Source organism: Phascolarctos cinereus, unplaced genomic scaffold (genome assembly GCF_003287225.1).
Source record: "Phascolarctos cinereus isolate Bilbo 61053 unplaced genomic scaffold, phaCin_HiC Scaffold_9;HRSCAF=440, whole genome shotgun sequence".
Classification (NCBI taxonomy): domain Eukaryota; kingdom Metazoa; phylum Chordata; class Mammalia; order Diprotodontia; family Phascolarctidae; genus Phascolarctos; species Phascolarctos cinereus.
Window position 1 is genome coordinate 213,757,439 of NW_027556402.1, and position 19,894 is coordinate 213,777,332.

At 37.9% G+C, this 19,894-nt stretch overlaps 1 protein-coding gene and 1 pseudogene across 1 annotated transcript in view; one reads left to right on the forward strand and one right to left on the reverse strand.

Moving 5' to 3' along the window:
* Positions 1-19,894, reverse strand: part of SBF2 (SET binding factor 2) — a 494,333-nt gene that overhangs the window by 363,052 nt on the left and 111,387 nt on the right.
* Positions 3,159-4,472, forward strand: LOC110218983 (DCN1-like protein 1; annotated as a pseudogene).

Sequence of the window (19,894 nt, forward strand, 5' to 3'; positions counted from 1 at the left end):
TCTGAAAGCCATGATCAAAAAAAGAGCCTAGACATCATCTTTCAAGAAATTATCAAGGAAAACTTCCCTGATATTTTAGAACCAGAGGGCAAAACAGAAATTGAAAGAATCCACCAATCTCCCCCTGAAAGAGATCCCCAAAGGAAAACTTCTAGGAATATTGTAGACAAATTCTAGAGTTCCCAGGTCAAGAAGAAAATATTGCAAGCAGCCAGAAAGAAACAATTCAAGTATGGTGGAAACACAATCAGGATAACACAAGATTTAGCAGCTTCTACATTAAGGGACTGAAGGGCATGGAATATAATATTCCAGAGGGCAAACGAGATAGGATTACAACCTAGAATCACCTACCCAGCAAAACTGAGTATAATCCTTCAGGGGGAAAAAATGGTCCTTCAGTGAAATAGAGGACTTTCAAGGATTCTTGATGAAAAGACCAGAGCTGAATAGAAAATTTGACTTTCAAATACAAGACTCAAGCGGAACATGAAGAGGCAAACAGGAAAGAGAAATCATAAGAGACTTATTAAGACTGAACTGTTTACATTCCTGCATGGAAAGAGGATATTTATAACTCATGAGACCTTTGTCAGCATTAGGGTAGTGGGAGGGGAAAAATTATATGTATGGATAGATAGATAGATAGATAGATAGATAGATAGATAGATAGATAGATAGATAGATAGATAGATAGATAGATAGAGGGCACAGGGTGAGTTGAAGATGAAGGGGTGATATCTGGAGAATAAAATTAAGGGGTGAGAGAGGACTACACTAGGAGAAGGAGAAAGGGAGAGGTAGAATGGGGTACATTATCTCACATAAAACCAAGAAGAAAAGGTTCTTACAGTGGAGGGGAAACAGGGGAAGGTGAGAGGAAATGAGGGGATCTTATTCTTATAGGATTTGGCTTAAGGAGGGAATAACATACATACTCAATCGGGTATGGAAATCTGTCTTACCCTACAGGAAAATAGGGGAGGAAGGAGACAAGAGAGCAGGTGGATGACAGAGAGAAGGGCAGATTGGGAAAGAAGTAATCAGAAGGAAGTACTTCTGAGGAGGGACAGGGTTAAAAGAAAGAACAGACAAAATGGGGGGGACAGGATAGGATCAAGGGAAATAGAGTTAGTTTTTCACAACATGTCTACTATGGAAGTGTTTTGCATAACTGCACGTGTTTGGCCTGTATTGACTTGCTTGCCTTTTCAATGAGGGAGGGTGGATGGGGTGGGAGGAAGGGAGAAGATTTGGAACCCAAAGTTTTAAAAACACATGTTTAAAAAAATATATTTCCACATGCAACTGGGAAATAAGGAATACAGGAAATGAGGTATACAGAAATCTATCCTGCCCTACAGGAAAATAGAAGGGGAAGGGGATAAGAGAAGAAGGTGAGAGATAGAAGGGAGGGCAGACTAAGGGAAGGGGTATTCAGAATGTATGCCATCTTGGGATGGGGGAGCGGCAAGATGGGGTGAAAATTTGGAATTCAAAATCTTGTGGAAGTAAATGTTGAAAACTAAAAATAAATAAATTCATATTAAAAAAAAAAACTTTGCCCTAAAGGAGCTGACTATTATTTTACAGAGGGGAGTAAGTACAAGATAATTTGAAAATGGTGAGAACTGCAACAACTAAGAGAATCTGGAAAGGCCATGAAGGAATCTAAGGACTCTAAAAGGCAGGGATGAAGAGAGTACATTTCAGGCATGAGGGCCAGGCATGAAGGATTTTAAATGCCAGGCTGAGGAGTATGTGTTTTATTCAATAGGTAACAAAAGAAAGCCTCTAAATTTTCTTGAATGGGGCAGTGATACATGATTCAAGATTATTTTACCAGAACCATGATTCCAGAAGACCAATGATGAAGAATGCTGACCCCCTCCTGATACAGAACTGAAGAGTGCAGAATAAAAAATATATTTTTTTAATATGGTGAATGAGGGAATTTATTTTGCTTAACTACACATATTTGTTACTAGGCTTTCTCTTATCTTTTTTCTTCCAGTGGTTGGGGAGGGTGGTAGGTAGAAGAGAAAATAAAATTTTAATAGAAAAAATTTAAGAAAAGATTATTTGGGCCTGCCTCTTCCTTTCCACAGCAGCCTGTGCTGTGAGAGCAGCTATGAAGCTGTGGCTACAGCTGCAGAGAAGGAAGAAAGGCCCTCCATGGGTCTTCTTTTCCTGATCTGTAAAATAGTGGGAGGAGTTCAGACCAGAATATTTCTAAGGTGTATTAACCCATAGATGTATCTAATACTATAATATGTGCCATGTGTATTTGGGAACCATAAAGGCAAAGTTTCCTGCTCTCAGGAGTTTGACACACATCAAAAGATAATTAAGTGCTAAGTGAGGTGAGGCAGAAAACTTCCAAAGAAAGGAGAGTGCCCAGAGAAGGTTTCATGGGTCTTGAGCTGGACTTTGAAGGATACATACAATCTGAAACAGAGAGAATAAGTGGACAAGGGATAAGTAAAGCATCTTGGCCTTGAAAAGCAACACAATGATCCAAAGGTACAAATGGATATAATGTAATGGAGAATTGACAAAAACCTGACCTGACAAGTCCAGAGCAGAGGTGGGAGTAAGAATTATTATTAAAGGATTAAAGATGATGATTAAAACTGAATAATTATTGCAGGGCCACATTATGGAAGGCAGATAAACTAGCTAAAGAGGTTTAGATTTGGTATGCCAAACAGTAGGACTGAGAATGGCACCCAAGGTCAAGCTGTATCTACTATGTATTAGCCTCTCAGTAGAAAGGTGGTGGCAGGCAGAATATAGCAAGCAGCTCATTTCATTGTCTACCTTGATAACCTATAGAAAATCACTGATAGCACTAACCCAATATAACTTACTGCTAAATCACAATAGGCTCCCAGAGAGCCTCCCATTAGGATAAAGAATTTATTAATCACTAGGAGTTTGAGATGCTTAGTAGGGTTGAAAAACTTAAAGAGATACAATACTGTCCAAAAGGTGAAAGTAAAATTTATATAAAAGAATCTATGTTTAAAAGATTCCATTTAACGTCATGTGGCTTAAAGGGCATAGGTGGCTGGGAGGAGGCAAAGGAGAGGAGAGGCCTGGATGATGCCAACAGGAACAAGTTGAAATCACTGCAGAAGAATAAAGTTTGTCAGTTTATGATCTTCACACAATCTAGAGAATAAACAGCTGTGAGTTGTCCATCTAGGAAGATGTTGCAACAGACAATTCTCCCCTCCAAAGAATCCTGAACTTCATACTGATACAAGAAAGTGCTAAAGGATCACTAGACAGAAAGAAGTTAGAAAAGCTATACAACAGATACAAAGAGGTCACATTCCTGATGCTCAAGATGAAAATAAAATTGATTTAGATGGTATACAGCATTTTTGTGATGACCCAGCACTTAATGCAATCAGGATTAGTATACTAATCACTGCTTGGAAATTCAGAGCAGCAACATAGTGTGAACTGTCAAAGCAGGAGTTCATGGATGGAGTTCATGACAGAATGAAGATGTGACGACACAGAAATGCTAATGGCCCAGATACCCAAGATAGAACAAGAGTTGAAAGAGCCAGGATGATTTAAGGATTTTTACCAGTTTACTTTTAAAGTTTAGAAAGAATCCTAGTGTTAGAAATAGGCTTGACACCAAAAATTTAGTATCAAGAAAATTTATTACAAAGAAAGTCCAGAGGATTTAGATGTTTCTGGCCAGAAGCGGGCTCCACCCCTCTTCAGGAGGGGTGGGCCCTGAGTGCAAGGGCAAGTGTGCTTTTATGCAGTTGAATTCAGCGGGAAACCTCCCAGGCCTGGATTGGTCCATCCCTTCCCAGGTTACACCTTTCCTTACATGTTTCCCCTTGATATGCTCAAGTATGTTGCCCCTCCCTTGGTCATACATCCCATGACTCGTTAATGAGGCTCTAATTTTATGCGGGGTGTGTCAGAAAATAGTAATGAAGTTCATTAAGCAGGCGCATTAACATTTTTCAGGTATCCTCAGGTTGACCCTAACTGGTCTGAGCTGGCTTGACCCCTATCTTGATTTTGGGGTCTTTATGGAACCATCAACTTACTTTTTATTGGCTAAGCCTGAGCCCACCTACAGTGTACTACTTCCTGGAGCTGTTGTTCTTTAAATCTCTGTATTATTCTACCTGTGGAAACATAAGCCCTTCTAACTCTAAATCTAGACAAAAAGAATTAGATCTAGAAATGGCCATTGTCTCCTAGAATGTAGTACTTAGCAGGAGATTTAAGTTCCTAGCCTTGGGGAGCAAATTTTTGTTGGAACATCATAAACAATCAATACCTAAAGATACCTGGAATCTTCTTTTAGACTTCAGTATAATGACAGTAAATACCATATCTAATTATGATGAAGGACCATGGCCTGTTCTTATTGATGACACTATGGTATCTGCAAGCTCTCAAATTGCTGGGACAAGAAGTACAACAGTGTAGCACTGAAGGAACTCTCTAGAATGTACACAGTCTGTACAATAAGCACAATGGAAAACTGCACAGTCAATTTTTGCTGACTGGACTGGACTGAAGACTAATTTTCACACTAAGGACTGAGGGTTGAGACAAAACATTAAGCATACATCTTGGACCACAGCATGTTTCCTTCTTCTGATGGCGGTTTGGGCTTGTCTCGTAGGCTGGGCCACTTTTTCCCGTTATAATCCCAACACAGTGGATTTCATCTTATATCTCTGTGGACCATCCTAGTTTATTCTCCCTTAAGTCTTCCTGTGTGATTATTTTGAGGTTTCTGTTGTTGCATAAAGCACAATGCTATCTTCACTAGAAAACTGTATGGTATAAGAATTAAACATATCAACACCACAAACACTTTTTAAAAAATTCTTTAAGTATACGCTTTGGGATACTTGCAAAGGCTATACTGATAGTACTTCTTAAGAGAGTGATATGTTTAAGTGTACTCAATCTGAGATGGTGCTGGGTTGTTTTTTTTCCTGGCAAATCATATGTATCATCCACATTAGATTATCTGATGAAAACAAATTTAGAAACAACCAATATAAGAAAATTATTAGAATAACTAGGTGCCTACCTGTAAAAAGGTTTTTCGTACTTTCATGGTCTAATTTTTCAAAACAGGTGAAGGTACCACAGAGCTATTTTGCACTTAATACCATGTTTATGCAGAGTTGGCCTGCAAGACAGCTGTGTTGAGAAAAGCAGTACGCATAATATAGGCCTTTATTACTATTTACATTATACATTATATAATCAATTTCATCACGATTTTGAAATGCCTATTTGCCTGTCTAGTAAGTTAAAATACTGAATTTGTGCTTTGGATATTTTAGACTGCTACACATTACAATATCCAATATCTAAAAAAAAAAAAAGGAAAATATTATTTTGGCAGCTATATGGGGGATAGATTATAAGAAAAGATTAGAAACAATCTAGAAATTTCTTAGAAATTAGGAAGCTGAGCTGTGAGATCTTCCTCCCAGCCCCTGCCTCCAGGTGTAGTACCACCTCCCCTCTCTCTCTCTTAAGGGTTTAAACTTGCCCCTTCAAAGTTCACCATGGAGGATGATATTGCTGCTCTCCTTGTTGACAGTGGCTCTGGAATGTGCAAAGCTGGCTTTGCGGAAATGATGCCCCTCGGGCTCTCTTCCCTTCCATTGTTGGGGGCCCCAGACATCATGGTGTGATGGTGTGCCTGGAGGAAGTATTTGAGCAGAGTCTTGAGTAGCTAGGGATTCCAAGAGGCAGGTGGGAGGAGATTAAGCATTTTCTACATAGGAAATAGTTTAGGGAAAGGCAGGCAGAGGCAGGAGATAGAGCTTCTCTAGGAAATCAATCTAAGGCAGCTTAGTGGCACAGTGAATAAGAACACTGGGCTTGGAATTAGGAAGACTAATAATCTTCATGAGTTCAAAACCGGCCTCAGGCACATGCCAGTGTGTGACCCTGGACCAGCCCTGTTTGCCTCAGTTTCCTCTTCTGTAAAATGAGATGAAGAAGGAAATGGCAAACCACTCCAGTATCTGCCAAGAAAACCCCAAATGGGGTCACGAAGAGTCAGACATGACTTAACACCAACAATGAAGGCTAAATAAACATTAAGTGTGTCAAGAAGCATAATACAGAATAAGCCTGTAAAGGTGGGTTTGGTTCCAGATTGGAAGACTTTAAATGCCAAGTCAAGGAGTTCATTTTTTATACTAAATGCACTAATAAACCACCAAATTGTCAGGGTCTTTCTACCGTGGATAGGGACATATGAAGTAGAATACATGATCTGCCACTTCCAACCACCATAACTCTTACAGTTAATGAAATGGAAATAAGTCTTAATTCCTTGGCAGTTCTGGGCATGACTGCATTGTCCTACATTATCTGCTAGACAGTAAACACCTCCTTCTGCTTTTGGATAAACAGCGGCAGAGAAGCACTATCCCTAGAAAAGATTAGGGAGCCAGACCACCTGGCTCTCCAAGGTTAAGCAAGGTTAAGAGGCATGGGATTTGTTCTGGTCCAGGCTAGGATCTTGGGGAAGATGGATTAGAAGCCTTCTACAATCAACTGTCTCAAACCTCATATTAATTGTCATAGTATTAATGCTTGTCTGATGTGTTCTAAGATGTATCCAACAGACACTTTCTCAGCCATTTGATGTAGAATTAGTAGAGGTGAAGCTTACGTTGAGGTAGGCCAAAACAATGATTCCAGGAGGTGGACTGAATATCCACAGGAGTTGACAACCCCACATTCCTAGGTTTGTTTCCTGTTACATAACTCTGTGTAAGTTAAGATTTACACTGTAGCCAGTTCTATTTAGAAACGGCGGCTGAAAATCTCCAGCAAGCTTCCTAATGGACAATAGTTATAAGTCTACTTTCTTCATCCTGAGTAGGTCTTTCTGGTTCATTTTTAGAAACTTCCTTTTGACACTAGCCCATGTTCTCTTGTCCTACCATTCCACTGACAATGTGACAGCTGCCACAGTAGCGTTATCTGAAAACTTTATGTAAATTTAGGCCCCCAATGACTGAGCTGTCGACCAGAAGGTATATCCCATTGCTCATTTGGACAGGCCATTACTCATACCATGCTGCTTCATGAGACAATCGGGGCAAGGAAGGCCATATACAATTCTATCCCTGACTGAACTGCTATATTCTTCTATGCTGTTTTCGGCTATATCAATATACCATTCTAACTCATCCTAATGTCATTGTATGTGGAACGCCACCCTAAGTTTGCATGATACCTCTTCTTTCTCCTCCCCTCCACTCTTTTCCTTGGTGATCTTATCAGCTCTCATGAGTTCAATTATCATTCTATGCAGAGGACTTCCAAATATATATACCAAGTCTTACTCTCTTTCCCAAACTCTAGTCACATATCACCTACTACCCACTGAACATCTCTGTCTACAGTCCCACTGTCATCCGAAACTCAGTATGACCAAAGCAGAAGTAATTCTATTTCCCCAACACTCATCCCTCTTCACCACTTTGCTGTTTCTGTCAAAGGCACTACCATCTTCCAGTAACTAAAGTTAAAAATCTCAGTGTCATTTTTGACTCTTCCTCTACCTTATTCCCCATATTGAATCAATCTGTCAAATAAATTTGGCCTCCAAAATGTGTCTCCCATTTATTCCCTTTATTCTTACTCACTTAGATACCACCCTTCTGATTTCTATCTCAGCTTAGCTGCAAGTACCAGAACCAATGCTTCACTAAGAATGTCTGAACTCTCATCTAAGATAAGTGTGCTTCTTGACTTATGGACTGCCCACTAAACTGCAATATACAGGTTAGACTAAGCTCTTTATCTACTTAGTTGTAACTGTTGTTGTTGTTGTTTTACTATGGCTAGTTAAAGCCTATTATGCTAAAACTATGATAGCTATGACTGAGGACAGTTTTGTGACATTCTGTAGCTAAATAAAACGAGCAAGATGCCATATATGAATATGAAGATTTGAATAACCTCACTACCAATACACAACACTTCTTCTATTTGGACTTTGGATAGGTTACCCTCTGTAACAGTGGAGAATACCTTAAGTGAGCACAGGTCTTCCTGGCTAATGCCTCACTTGATTTTAATAATATTCAGTAGATCGCTTAAAGTCATCTCTAAGGTTGCACTCATAATCTCATAAAAGTTATATGATTTTCACATATTTATGGAAGGTAACTCTTTCCACTACAAGTCAACATAAATGTATACATCACAGGATATGACTCAGACATTTGGGAATTTTAAAAACAGTTACTTCTGATGCTTAGTTTAGTCTTTAAGTGATCCAGAAACAACTGTTTGTACTATGTGACTCTGGCTGGTAGAAATGCCTTTATCCTGTATTAATAGACAGGCAGCTAACATCCTGACTTAGTTCTGGCTATATCGACTTGAAGGTACACTGATAGATAGACACTTCTTCCTGTGAAAAAGGAAGCCAAATGATATGTCTTAGCAAACCCCTTTCCTTCCTTTAAGGAAATAAAATAAATAGATAAGAAAAAGGATAAGAAAAAACAATAACAAAGAAAAAACTTAAATGAAGCACCACACAAACACATATTCTCCACAATTCAAACAAAGATGTGTGGTTGTGTGGGATCCTGGACAACCCACTTCCCCTCCTCGGATTTCAATTTTCTCATCTGTAACATGAGCATTTGGACTAGGATCATAGATTTGGAATTTGAAATGATCTAAACAGGCATCTACTCTCATTTTTAAAATGGTGTCCTCACAGGGTCACAGTCAGTGATTTCTAGGAATTTTTCATGTCACATACACTACTAAAAACTATTCACTGTGGAGTGGAATTCAGTGTAACACAGACTCTGTTCAAAAGGCCACAGTCATTCCATGTTTACCTATAAAGCAGTCTGAGGCACAAGATGAGGCAGCAGCACAGGACTGCAGTGGACAGCTGCCTCCACATTTACTTGCTGTTCCAGCAGAGTGCATCACAACAACTATCTAAAGTTTTGAAACCACAACGCACTGAGGGTGGTAACAAGAATTATGAGGCCTCTCTGAGGGGCTTTATTCTCTCTAATGTAAGTCCCCCTTTCCCAGAAAGAAGAGATCATCAGAAGCTTGAGTGGTGAGAGAAGGTTTTATATTAGAGCTAAGATGTGAATCCTTAAATGATGGATAGGATTTAGACAAGTAGAAAAGGCAGGATAGAGTCATCCAGGTAGGAAAATGTCAGAAACAATGAATGGCAAGAAGACAGGAAAGCATGAAATGTGTGAATAAGACAGTATGAACTCATTCCATTCTGGCTAGAATAGAAGGTTCGTCTGGGGAACAGAAGTAGATAAGCCTAGAATAGGTAAGCTGATTGATTCTACTTAGTTCCAACACAGATAATAAAAGCTTACATCTGTTTGGTGTTACAATTTTTCTCAGATCTATAAAGGTTGATAACTCTGTTGAGGACAGTGACAGCCAACAGTAGAGCCTGCTTATATGGATAGCTACTGTATATTTGTATATCCAATGTTAATGTCAGAACTTAACCATAATACATATATATATATATATAATATATTATATACATTATATATGTGTGTGCATGTATATGTATACGTGTGTGTGTATGTATGTATGTGTGTATATATATATATATATATATATATATATATATATATATAGAGAGAGAGAGAGAGAGAAGAGAGAGAGAGAGAGAGAGAGAGAGAGAGAGAGTGAGTTCCCAGTTGCCTTGATACAAGTAGCATTATTAAATGAATCTACCTTGATTAGTGTTTTGTGGTCTTTTCAAGCTATCAAATGGAATGAAAAGAGGGAATGAGAGAGAGAGACAGAGAGAGAGAGACAAGAAAGAATTAACAAGTAATGAAAGACAAAGGAAAAAGAGAGAGCATACATGGCAAGATCCACCAAAGGCAAACAAAAGAGGTAGTGAGAGAGGACATTCTATCAAACAATTTCTAACACTAGCTACCTGAGACAGCAGTTGGGTTTCTTCAAAAAGAACTATGATAGAAGAATGAAAATGAAACAGAACTTATAGAGTCTAGGACTGAGGTACTTTAGAACATTATAGAACACGGCTGTGATTTAGCTGTGAGTGAGCAGCACAGCTTCTGGGGCTAAATTAGTCAATTCCCTTTCTCCATTTTGAAAGCTGATGGTCTTTCCCACCTGGATTTCCCACCAAATTCAGCCCATTTGCTAGCCTGGATACCGTCTGGGTCTAATTAAATATTCCACACCTGTCACAAGTCACTTCCCTATAATGAAATGAACTCATTTGTCATGCCACAGAAATGCCTTCTAAAGCCATGTGCAACTTTAAAATATTGTAATATAAAAACAGTAGGATAATAATTTCCACCAAGGTAAGGAAATGGTTATTTCATTATAAGGTATTCATTAGTTAAGAAGTGTTTATCTGATATTATTAGACACTATATACACAGTCACCCACCTGAAAGGGTGGCATTTTTAGGAAGACTGCCAAATTACCTAAATGGTGGAAGCATGTTGAAAAATTGGATGAAATACAAATAATAGCTGACAGAACTCTTATACTTAATATATATGTAAAATGATTCTGTCAACTGTAGAAGACTCCATAGAAAGTTTAAAGCTAAATTTATGCTTCATAATGTCAAGTTGCTGCAACCTGTGTGAGTTAGTAGGGTGCAATAAAAGGCCACATGGCAGAGTGGAAAGACCACTGGCTTAGATGCACAACATCTGGGTTTGAATTTGGCTTAGCTACTTAGCACTGGGTAACCTCGGAGCAACCATTTACCCTCTTTTGGCCTTCTCCAGTGGAGGTTGGATTCGATGATCTTCCAATGTGCTTGATCATATTGCTTTGCACAGGACCAAAGGTCATTCCAAGTGACTGCATGTTATGGGAAAAAATCATAAGAATTTAAACTACAAATAAATCAAACAGCTATGAAAGTTCAACATTTGGTATAGTAGCTACAAACATGTTATCAAAGTACCAACATTACAAAGATTATTTGCAAGCAAGAAGTGGAATTAAAGATGTCAACCAGAACACATACGATGACCAAAGGAGGTGAACTAGGCCTATGACAAGAATGAAACGAAAGATGGAAAATCCAAATGTTATATTAGTAGTGTAACAATATGAAAAGAACTACAGGGGCTCCTTAGTATAGAATAAGTGGGTCCAATGTAGAAAACTTGTGGGAAAAAAACACAGACAAGAGTTGTGAACATTGAAAAGGGAGTGCCCACACCAAGAAAAGTAGAGGTCACTGAGAATATCCAAGTGTGCTCTTATACATAAAACAAAAGGTGACATGACAGCAAGAACATAATGGTGAAATGGTAAGAATGAAACCAAAATATAACAATGTTTAAAAATTTTGACATTTTTTTCTAAAGTGGGACATTTATAAATCCACACCCATTTACCTCACCATGGCATGCTTACTTCACATGACCAGTAATTTGGTTTGGCAACCTAACTCTATAAAACCAGCAATTCAGAAAAGTTTAATAATGCCATTTTTAGTTTGCACACTCCTGGGATTGGGCACACACATGTTTTTACTTTAGTTGCTCAAGGGAGCCCTTTCAGACACAAATACATTTGTTAGCCATTATAGTTATGGGAAAGATGCAGAATAATGAATGACACATTCTAAAATGCAAAACTTGTGAATATCATTTTACATAGGTTTAGATTACAATAAATTTTTGAATGATTAATGTAACTTACAAAGAGAGTTAATAATTATACTGAGACAATTCATCTTGCCAAAAAGTACGTACTAGAAGCATACTTTGATGTGGTACATTTTTAAAAGAACAGTTGGGGAACTTTTACATGATAAAGACTTGAACAGTAAAAGGAAATAAAGTAAATTTATAGCTCCTTTCATGGGATATTTTGGGTGTAGGAGCACCAAAAAGGATTTGTTCAGCAAGTGTTTAGAATTCCCTTGGTATGGTATGAAGTACAAAATTTTTTACTTTTAAATATGGAGAAATATATCTAAAATTAGAACATATGAACACAAACATCTGAGTCAATTGTTTTGCCCATTGCTTCTAAACAAAATATTTCAAATTCCACCCAAAATTCTGAACACCCATAAATGCTTGCTCTAATCTTGACACTGAATTTGGATTATCTCCATGGAGGAAATCCGTGAACCAGATGTGAATTCACTCTTCCAGATGTAGGAAAAAATAAAACAACATTTCCCTCCTCATTCATCCTAGTCACTTACAAACATGCCAAGATTAAAACTGCAAGGAGGAAATCTCACAAATTTTTCTTCAACTATTCAAAAACTATCATGACACTGCAGATATTTATTGAATTATTAGCAAAATGAATATATATTATGAATTTACTTTAAAGCAAGGGTAAGTTGTCCTGATTTAATCAGATTAAGAATTCAGAATCCATTTTTTTAATCCTCTTCCATATATTCAATCATACTAATTGCAATCCCCAATTAAAAGCTTATTTTGACATTAAGTAACATTTTATTGAAATTTTAATTAGTATACCTTGAGACTTTGAGCTTTGTCAAATCCTACAGACAAAACTGTTATAGATAGATAAATGAGTCATTGCAAACTTTAATTTAATTAGCAACATAATGCAAGCATATTGTACCTAGGGGAAAGAACCCTGGACTTGGACCAAACTAGCTAGGCTAAGCATCATCTTTACCATTTACTAACCATGTAAAACATTGTAGCTCAGCTTTCTTATCTGCACAAAAGAGGTAAGGTTACTGATGCAATTTCATTCTTAGGTTGTTAGGAAGATCAAAAAATATTTGTAACAACAACTAGTCACATTTACGCAATGTTTCAAAGTTTACATATTCCACAAATGTGCCTACTCAATGCAAGGCTACTGTAGGGAGATAACATTACTCTGATCCCATCAAGCCCAAGAACATTTATTGCAGCCACTCTTTAACGGTGTCCATGATCTCTAGAATGAGTGTGACCACACTATCTACCTGGTAAAACTCAAGATGAAGGACATCTATTATTCAGACTATGATATGCAATTCATGAACTGAGAGAGAGAATTGACCTTAAAGGTCAAGTCCAAACTTCTCATTTTACAAATGAGCTGGGCCATCTCCAGTTGTCCTGATCTACATCTGGCCACTGGACCCAGATGACTCCGGAGGAGCAAGTGAGGCTGGTAACTTTGCACAGCACTCCCTCACTTAAATCCAATTCCCTTGTAAGTCACGGCATCGTCTTCCTTCCACTTAGAGAATGAAGGACAAATCACACCACACACTTTTCAGTACACCATACTTCCCTCACACAACCCAAGGTGCTGGATCCTTGTACAGGAATTTTGGACAAAAAGTGAAGGGATGCCCATTAACTGGGAGTGACTGAACAAGTTGTGGTATATGATTATGATGGAATACCATTGTGCTGTAAGAAATGATAAGTAGGATAGTTTCAAAAACAAAACCTGGAAGACTTATATGAATTGATCCAAAGTGAAGTGAGAAGAATCCAGAGAACATTGTACACAGCAACAGCAATAGTGTAACAATGATCTACTGTGAAAGACTTACCACTCTGATCAGTACAATGATCCAAGACAATTCCAAAGGACTCATGATGAAAAAGGCTGTCCACCTCCTGAGAGAGAACTGATGAACTCTGAGTGCAGACTGAAACATACTTTTTTCACTTACTTCATGTTTCTTTCTTTTTATTGTTATTGTTGTTGTTTGCAACATGACTAATATGGAAATATATTTTCCATGACTTTACATGTATAGTTGATATATTACTTGCCTTCTCAATAAGTGGGAGGGGGAGAATTTGGGACTCAAAATTAAAAAAAAAAGAATGTTAAAAGTAATGTTAAAAAAATTTAAAACTAGATGGGCATTTGTCTTCAGAGAGAAGAGCCGTGGGTGAGGGAGGCTGGATCATTAAAGACACTTTGTTTTTTCCTCAAAGGCAGTCCATCCCCCTCTGCTCCTGTTTCAATTTTAAGTCCCAAATTCTCTCCCTTCCTCCCACTCATATATAAAACAAATATGAGGTAATTTTAGAGGGGGAAAGGCACTAAGTGGCTGGGAAATCAGGAAGGTCATCATGTATATTCTAGTTAGGCCATTAATGAAGTAAAAATGGAAAGTATACACAAACTAAATCAACCTCATGTTTGCCTAGCTACATATATATTTTTTTGATATGGCCTTAACAAGAACTCTAAAAATGTTTTTACATTCAGTATTTACACCATTAATATAAAAATAAAGTAGAGCTTTCATTTTAATTTAGTGTAAGTGTTGAGTATAACAAGTATATAAATATGAATTTATATATAATACATATATACAAATATATTTATGAATACACAACTTTACTGTTAAACTCTGTATAATGCGAGACCAATCAATGAGGACCTAGTCCTTAGGGCATGCAGAGATTTATCCTTCCTGATGAGGATATGCAATATTGTCTGTCTGCTGACAATCCAACACATGAAACTTTGATGAGCCTGCTTCCAGGCATGTGTAATAACCCTTTTCCCTTTTCAGAAAAGAGCAAGTATCCTATGATCATACCATGTAGTAATGCAAGATCTTTTAACTGGCTAAGCCAGAGATGAGTGTTCATCCAAAGGTTCCTAGCAAAGATCTGCTTTCAGCTGCCCAGTCAGTCTGCTGCTGAGCTGCCTCACCTCCCTATCTAGCCACCAGGTGTCTCCACGTGCATGATACCCCTGTTTGCTGGGTTTATTCTTTCCTGATCATTAAATGAATGAGTATCCAAAGCCAAACTGACCAGGTTATGATTTTGTCAGATTTGAAAAACTGAAAAAGTCTCCAGAGATGTTCTCAGAAACCGGAGCCAGTGCAATGGCAAGGTGAGGAGCCAACAATGAAAAGCAACTAGCTTGACCCAGTAGAGAAACTGAAATGTTCTGACAGCCAGGACATGGAGTACAGCAAGGAACTACCCCAGTTAAGCAAGAAAGCAATCCTTTGGCAATGCCACCTACGAGAAGTGGACTTGGCAGGAACTTTAAGGAGAAAAAGAACCCCTGGGCCAAAAGTCAAGGAACTCCCTGTGGCCACATGTGTTCCCTACATACAGGCCTCCGTCCCTTTGTCCTTTTAGTTTGAGCCCACACCCTCCAGAGACCAAGTGTGTGTAGTGAAGAGAACTATTCCCTGGTTGGTAGGGATGCTTTTTATAACTTCTGACCTTGCTATACCTTCTTAGTGTAAAATCTGATTGATAGCAAGTAATTAATCAATACTAAAGAGCACACCAGATGGAAGCTCATGAATGGTAATATTAAAAACCCCAATTTCCCAGGATTAACCTAGAACCCTGATGGGCGCAACAGTCAATTACTTGCTAGTAACCAAACTCATTCGTGCAAGTGAGAGTTAGAAGAATGTGCCCAGAGCATAATATAATGCTACTTCTGGGAATTTAATTCAGGTGTAATATGGGCCTTTCCTGACAACACTTATTTTATAATCACCACTTTTGTTGAGTATTGAAAGAATGTGAAGTAAATAGTAAATTAGAACATTTGATGCAAGCTATCTTCATCATGCAGGCCACTAAACTAAAATACTTAGGTTGTTTCTTTCTTGTACTATAAAATGCATTATTTTTTTACCCATACACGCTAAACTCAAGTTTGATGTTAAGCCAACAACTCTTCAGCTTTCTCTTACAATTTTTTCTCAGGCAGCTGGGCAAATAACTGTGGTCAGATTTTAAATACAAATAAACAAAACACAAAAATTATTTTACAGTGTCACAGATATTTTGTTTTTACTGTTAAAAAGGCAAAACCTACCATTCTCCAAAGAAGAAACAAGTTAAAATTTTCATCTCAAATCAAATATGACTTGGTATGCCATAAATGTTGATTGAGTCACCACAAAATTAAAAGTGTCAAATTTCAAGAAACAGAGTATGAGTGAAACTAGCCATGAACTAAAATGTCACATTCCATGCATGACAAGATTGAACTTTTTCTTACCAAAACACATCTGGGCTTTCCCTCTTCAAACTTAAGAAAGAAAACGGAAAATAAAACAGAGAATCTGACAGACACCAGTATGTAATTATAAGTTAAATCTCCAGTATAAAACAGATTACCAACCTTTTGGGAGCAAAATTCCATAAAGATCTAGCAAAATTAACAAAAGAATACACAAAAAGATCCTCATTGTAAGAAGCAAAGCCACTCTAAACCTGCTGTAGCTCTTTGAATAAGAGAATTACAAAAAAAAGGAACAAAAGAGACAAAACTAACATGAGAAATATGAGCTCAATCATTTGAAAAGCTTGTTTTAAAAAAATGAGAAATCGGGGCAGCTAGGTGGCGCAGTGGATAGAGTGCCAGCCTGAAGTCAGGAGGACCTGAGTTTCAAATCTGACCTCAGACCAAACATGACATTTTACTAGCTGTGTGACCCTGGGCAAGTCACTTAATCCCAACTGCCTCACCAAAAAAAAAAACAAACAAACAAATAAATAAATAATTTGAAAGATGGCAAATCCAATGCGGTATATTTGTGCTCCCATAGTAAGAAGGAATGGAAAAAATAGTGTATGTATGGCTTCACCAATAAAAGCTACAGAAGGCATGAGTAGACAGTAACTCATCTGAAAAAGATCTGGAGGTCTCAGAAGCAAGACTGGCAGCTCAGTATCAGTATTTGATGTGATAGTATCAAAAGCTAATTCAGTCTTTGGCTGCATTAAAAGAGGGCCAATGTCAATTGAAGCAATTACCTAGATTCAAGAACTAAACTCCTTTTGTGACTAAATTACATAGATGTCTTTCTGCCAAAGTTTAATGCAATATCCTGGGAGAAGAAAAAAAAACTTCTAAGTGTTATATTAGCAATTGCCTGTGGCAGTGTTTTGTCCTCTAGGGCAGAGTGAATTCTCCTCTTCTCTGAAGTAATGCTTCAACACATCAGTGGCCCTATTCGTGGGACTGTTTCAAGTGTCATCTTCCCTTCAGACCCAAGAAAAGGGCCTCTGAGAAAACAGAGTTTATCCACCATAAGCTCCTTCTTAACCCCTACTCTTTACCTTAAATCCCCTCTAAATTGTACCTCATTCTTTCCTTATTTATCTAGTAATTGGAGAAGCAATGGCTTCTCTTTGCCAAGGCTAGTTCCTCTAGATGCACTCTTGATCTCATCCCTTCCTGTATGCCTTTTTCGTCTATAACATCTACAAACTCTCTTTATCCACTGGCTCCTTCCCCACTTCCTATAAACAGGCCTAAGGGCTCCCCTAATCCTTAAAAAATCTTCCCTTGATCCTGCAACCTCTTTAAACTATTAGCTTATATCTATTCTTTTCACAGTTAAACTTGAAGAAAAACCTGTCTGTGCTCATTGCTTTCATCTCCTCACCTCCCACAGAATTTAGTTTCTGACACAATCTAATCAACTAAAACTGTCTCCAAGGTTATCAATGATCTTTGAATTGGAAAATCTTATGGTTTTTTCTCAGACTCATTTGGTCTTTGTCTTAGATGCTCTTTCCTCCCTTTATTTCTATGGGACTGTTTTTGTTCAGTTTTTTCAGTCGTGTCAGACTCTTTGTGACCTCATTTGGGGTTTTCTTGGCAAAGATACTGAAGTAGTTTGCCATTTCCTTCTCCAGCTTTCTCTTAATTCTCCTAGCTGTGTGTCTCTGCATGTTTCTTTCTCTATTTCTTTCCCTATTTCTGTGATATCATCAATTCCAATGGGCCAAATTATCACTTTTATGCAGATTTAGATATCTAAATTTATATCTAAAATATACATATATGTTATATAAATTTTTATATTCCAAATTTATATGTCAAGCCCTAATCTCTCTCCTAAAATCCAGACACCTATCACCAATTCCCTGCTGGTGAAATCTCGTGAATCTGCAGTATTGGTCACAAACTCAAGAGAACTCATCTTATTTCCCTCCAAATTCAGAAATTCTGTTGGGGGAATCACTGTCCTAGTCACCTGGGTTTGAAAACTTAGAGTCATCCTTATCTCTTCACTCTTTCCCCTCTCATATCCAGTCAGCTGCCTAGTCTTATCAAATCGGCCTCTGCATCATTTCTCTCATTCCTTTCCTTTCCACTCACACAGCCATTCCCCTAATAAAAGCCCTCATTATCTCTCTCAGACTATTGCAATAGCCTCCTCATTGGTCTTCAGTCTCTTTCTAGCATGATGTTGCTGTTATTGTACAGTCATTTTGGCCATGTCCAATTCTCAAAGATACTGAAGTAGTTAGCCATTTCCTTCTCCAGTTCATTTTACAGATGAGGAAACTGAGGCAAACAGGGTTAAGCAACTTGCCCAGAGTCACACAGCTAAGAACTGTCTGAGGCCTGATTTGAACTCAGGAAGATGAGTCTTCCTTATTCCAGGCCTGGCACTCTATTTACTATGCCATCTAGATACCCTCTTCTAGTATACCTCCTCTCCAACAATCTGTATTCCATGCAACTGTCAAAATAATATTCTTAAAACCCAGGTCTGACTATGTCATTCCTCAGCTGAACAGTCTTCAATAGTTCCCAGTGCCTCTAGGATAAAATACAAACACCTCAGCCTTTACTATATGTTTCTAACCAAACTACCATTCCAAATTTAATATTTCTCCTATTTGTGTACAACTCTGTGTTCCAGCCAAACTGACCCACTGGCTGTTCCCAAACTTAAAATTCTAGCTTTTATCTCCATGCCCTTGCACAGGCTGTCTCTCCTGTCTAGAAGGTACTTCCTTCTCATCTCTACTTAGAATCCTTAGCTTCTTTTGAGACTTATCTCAGACGGCACCTTCTCCAGGAAGCCTTTCCTAATTTCTCATATGGTTCCTGTTTTCTTCCTCCTGATTCTGCTTACATTATATTTATTTTTGTATATATTATTCCTCCCATATCCTTATATCCCTCCAGCACAAAGTAGATGCTCAATAAATGATTACAGAATTAAATAGGTTTAAGGAATCTATTCCCTGTGCAAAACACTTTTCTGATTATAACTATACAGCAGTAGTGGGATTTCGGAAAAGCTAGGATTTTATGTCCTCTAAAAAACTAACATTACATGTTGAAAAGAATGTGACACTTCTGGTCAAGTCTTCTCATTCTGGAATTCATGATAAATGAAAAGAATGTTGGCATTTTTTCATATCAATAGCAACGTGCAATTCTTCATGTCACTCCAGCTTACTTATTCATTGAAACAAATGATCTCATTACAAAACAAGTAAGAGAAACAAACAAAGCCTCCTTCAGTTCCTGCCGGGATTCATTATTAGAATTCACCTTTCCTTTCACCTCTCCCACAATCCCCAAAGCTGACTGCCAAATACTTGTCTTACTGTAGGACAGGACATCAGAAACTTTCAACAACTTGCTACAGTGAATCCAGCTTTCCTTAGTCACTGACTGATGACTCTATTCCTATTTAGGCACTTTTAAAGTAACACTTTTGTTCTTCCCGGAAGTTCATGCTGCATTCCAGATTACAATAGGGACTAGAGTAAAACAAAGACAAAAATGTAAAAAATCAAGAAGTTAGACATCCCAGTGGTTTTAAGCATACATCTATAGGTGATTACAGGTCAAATCCCCATTCCCTACTTCCTTCTTTAAAAGAGATATAAATCCTTGTGTGTGTGTGTGTGTGTGTGTGTGTGTGTGTACAAACTAAAATGAAATAAATAATTCTACTTTATTAATTGCCACTTAAAATATTATTAGAAAATTTATGTCCAAGAGAAGTTGAGTAAAGCCTTGAATGCCAAATAAATGGCCAGGAAAGCTTATGGGTCACTGGGGGACCTATTAAAGAACTCTCTTTCTCATCCA